The sequence below is a fragment of the Miscanthus floridulus genome, chromosome 12 (assembly GCF_019320115.1).
Source record: "Miscanthus floridulus cultivar M001 chromosome 12, ASM1932011v1, whole genome shotgun sequence".
In the NCBI taxonomy this organism is placed as follows: Eukaryota; Viridiplantae; Streptophyta; class Magnoliopsida; order Poales; family Poaceae; genus Miscanthus; species Miscanthus floridulus.
In genome coordinates, this window is record NC_089591.1 from 13589861 (window position 1) to 13594634 (window position 4774).

Sequence of the window (4774 nt, forward strand, 5' to 3'; positions counted from 1 at the left end):
ATGGAGGCATGGTGGCGTGGGCAGAGGCGAGCACAGGGAGCACTTCGGCAGCTAGGGCTTATGGTGGCTTGGGACGAGGGAGGCGCGATGATGTCGGCGGCTTGCGGCTAGGGCAAGGAGCAGGATGCGGGATAAAAACGGTATGGCTTGGTTAAATAGGGTCCCCCACGTGAGTAGAAAAGGAAATGGATGAGAAGTCCGGAAAACACATGTTTTCTACTAACTGGACGCTCCGGTGGTAGCGACCGGACGCTACCACCCAGCGTCCGATCGATTCCAGAGAGGTCCAAATCCTCTGGAATCACGACCTAACGCATCCAGTGGACACCGACCGGACGCAGCCAGAGTCCGGTCACCTTAGCCTTCGTCTTCTTCACACGACCGGACGCTGAAAGACAGAGTCCAGTCACTCCTTCGCAGCAAGTTCACCTCCTGTGAATTGATCGGACGCTGGACTGCATAGTCTGGTGCAGCGTCCGGTCACTCTTTTCCAGCAAATCTTCAAAGTTCCTCCGTGTTGTCTGTTCCCAATCAAGTCCCAACACAAATAAGATCCAAATAAACACCAATTGGGACTGATGTGAGTGACCTCTCTCAAACCCTTATATTTTTCATAATATTTTGCCTTAGGCTATAATTCTTTTTAAGGAAATAGGCAATAAGAGGGCAAATTGAACAAAACGACAAAACAACATTCATGCATATGCAATACTTGTAAGTCAATCTAGATGCTTGTCAAGTTTGATCCAAGGTTAAGCTTCTTCACACGCTTTTCGGCGGTTATCTTAACCATGTTAGACAAGCCCTATATGCATTATAAAGCGTTAAACATGTTGTATATTACAATGCAATGCAAGGGACAACACAAGCTCAATTTTTAGTGAAGTTGCTAAAATCAAGCACATTGAGCTCATTCCGCAATCTACAAAATGTAGCCTCATCTAGTGGTTTAGTGAAGATATCCGCTAATTGATCTTCGGTTCTTACACCTTCTAGTGATATATCATTTTTAGCAACATGATCTCTTAGAAAGTGATGGCTGATATCTATGTGCTTGGTGCGAGAGTGTTGAACCGGATTATTTGCAAGTTTTACCGCACTTTCATTGTCGCACAAAAGAGGTACCTTTTCTAGAACTACACCATAGTCTAGCAAAGTTTGTTTCATGTATAATATTTGTGCACAACAAGCACCCGCGGTAATGTATTCTGCTTCGGCGGTGGACAAAACCACACTATTTTGTTTCTTGGAGGACCAAGATAAAAGTGATCTACCAAGCAAATGGCACCCTCCGGATGTGCTCTTTCTATCAACTTTGCAACAGGCATAATCCGAATCGGAATAGCCAACTAATTCAAATATAGCTCCTTTGGGATACCAAAGGCCAATGCTTGGTGTGTGCTTAAGATACCTAAGGATTATTTTTACGGCAATTAAATGTGTTTCCTTAGGATTAGCTTGAAATCTAGCACGCATACACACACTAAACATGATGTCGGGCCTAGATGCGGTCAAATATAACAAGCTACCAATCATGGAATGGTAGAGAGTTTAATCAACCAGGTTACCTCCCTCATCTAGGTCGAGATGTCCATTGGTAGGCATTGGTGTCTTGATTGGCTTACATTCATCCATCTTGAATCTCTTGAGAAGATCTTTTGTGTATTTCTATTGAGAGATGAAGATGCCTTCTTTCATTTGCTTGACTTGAAAACCAAGAAAGAATGTAAGCTCACCAATCATTGACATCTCAAACTCCTTTGACATCAATTCACCAAATTCTTTGCATGAGTCTTCATTTGATGATCCAAAGATGATATCATCAACATATACTTGACAAATGAAGATATGCCCATCAAGCTTCTTGGTGAATAGTGTGGTGTCGACCTTCCCAATGGTGAAGCCCTTCTCAATGAGGAAGTCCCGAAGGCGCTCATACCAAGCTCTTGGGGCTTGCTTAAGCCCATATAGTGCCTTGGACAACCTATAAACATGATTAGGATATCTAGGGTCTTCAAACCCGGGAGGTTGATCAACATAGACTAGTTCATTAATAAAGCCATTTAAAAATGCACTTTTCATATCCATTTGATATAGTTTCATTTCATAATGTGATGCATATGCAAGTAGGATACAGATGGCTTCTAATCTTGCAACCGGTGCAAAGGTCTCTCCAAAATCCAAACCTTCAACTTGAGAGAACCCTTTTGCATCTAGTCTTGCCTTGTTCCTCACAACAACACCTTGATCATCTTGCTTGTTGCGGAACACCCACTTTGTTCCAATGACTCTTGCACCTTTTGGTCGCTCTTCAAGAGTCCAAACTTCATTGCGGGTGAAGTTGTTCAACTCTTCATGCATAGCATTCATCCAATCCGGATCTTTAAGAGCTTCTTCTACCTTGGTAGGCTCATAGCAAGAGACAAAAGTGTGATGAGCAATAAATGAAGTAAGTTTGTGAGATCGAGTCATTACACCCTTTGATGGACTCCCTATGATGAGATCTTGTGGATGATATTGTAGGAGAGGTGTATTTCTTCTATTGACCACTTGAGGAGGAGGCTGTGGAGCATCAACATCTTGTGCTTGTACCACCATTTGCTCATAGGAGATATGAGTATGTTCATTTTCTACTCTCCCATCTTTTTCACCATCTTGTGGCACACTTGATGAAGAGGGTTGATCAATGACTTGTACATCATCTTCATCATCTTTTGGCTTGATGTCTCCCACCGGAATATTCTTCATAGCCTCCCTCAATGGTTCATCATCTACATCATCAAGATTCTCATGTGCTCCTTGGGAGCCTGTTAGATTCATCAAATTCCACATCATATGTTTCTTCAACCAAGCCAGTGGCATGATTAAATACTCTATATGCTTTGGACTTTGATGAGTAACCAACAAGAAAACCAATATCACAATGTCTTTGGAACTTCCCTAGGTGTGGCCTCTTTTTGTAGATGTAGCATTTGCAACCAAACACCCTAAAGAAGGAGACATCCTGGCTTCTTCCCATTGAGCAACTCATATGGTGTCTTGCCAAGGAACTTTTGAAGGAATAGGCGGTTGGATGCATAGCATGCGGTGTTGATTGCTTCTGCCCATAGAGCTTCGGGGGTGTTGTACTCATCAAGCATTGTTCTTGCAAGAGTGATCAATAGTCTGGTTCTTCCTCTCAACTACACTATTTTGTTGAGGAGTATAAGTTGCGGAGACTTCATGTTTGATTCCAACTTCATCACAATAGGCTTCAATGTTTGTGTTGTTAAATTCATTCCTATTGTCACTTCTAATCTTTTTGAGCTTCACTTCAAATTCATTTTGAGCTCTCTTGGCAAACTTCTTGAAGTAAGATGCAACTTCGGATTTGTCATGAAGAAAGAATACCCATGTATACCTTGAATAGTCATGAATAATCACAGGACAATAAAGATTTCCTCCCAAACTCTTGTATGTTGTTGGTCCAAATAAATCCATGTGAAGGAGTTCTAGCACTCTTGTGGTTGACATGAAAGCTTTGGTTGGATGAGTATTTGTAACTTGCTTGCCGGCTTGACATACACTACAAAGCTTGTCCTTTTCAAACTTCACATCCTTCAACCCTCTCACCAAATCATTCTTCATAAGCTTCTTGAGTGAGCTCATCCCAACATGAGCAAGTCTTCTATGCCATAGCCACCCAAGTGTTGTTTTGGTGAATAGGCAAGTCTTCAAATTTGCATCTTCAGGAGGTGAAGTCCACTAGATATAAGTTGTTGTATCTAAATCCATTGAATATAACTTGATTATCATCTACCTTGGATACAACAACCTCCTTCTCGGTGAACAAGCATTGGAGGCCAAGATCACACAATTGTCCAACGGATAGCAAGTTGAAGCTCAATGAAGCAACATATAACACATTGGAGATGGAATGATCATTTGATATTGCCACTTTGCCCAATCCTTTAACCTTGCCCTTTGAGTTATCTCCAAATGTTATTTTCTCTTGTCCATCTACCTCTTCATCTAGTGAGGTGAACATACGAGGATCACCGGTCATATGTTGAGTGCAACCACTATCAATAACCCTAATGACTTCGACTGGTCTTGTAGTTCACCTACACATAAGAGATTCAAGCTTTAGGAACCCAAACTTGTTGAGGGCCCTTCACCTTCTCAACAAGTGACTTAGCCACCCAAATCTTCTTAGGCCTATTCTTGTTAGGGGGTCCTAAGAACATGACTTTCATCTTTCCACTAGAATCCTTTCTAAGCATGTAGTGAGCATTGAAGGCAAAGGGTCTAGCATGCTTGGGCAAGGTTTGTGGCGGTGGAGTTTGGCACTCATGAGCAAAGTGGCCTTCTTGTCCACACTCAAAACATCTCTTTGGCTTTGGCTTTGGCTTTGATTGTTGTTGTTGAACTTGAGCCTTCTTATTCTCTACACTTGCCACATATCCAATGCCACTTCTATCCATCTTCATGACGGTGTTCATGAGTAGCTCACTTTGGAGGTGCTTGCCTCTAGCAAACTTGCTCAACCCACTTTTGAGATGCTCTTTCTCCAACTTGAGCTTCTTATTTTCTTCCTTTAGAGCATCATCTTTCTTCTCTTCCTTGAGCTTCTTGTTTTCTTCTTTGAGCTTCTCATTCTCAAGGATCAATTCTTCATCATGATCAAGAGTTTCTAGCACAATGGAGTTGTGGCTTTTGATCCTCTTCAAGATCTTTCTTGAGCTTCTCATTATCACTCTTGATCTTGATATACTCATCATAGTCATTACACTCA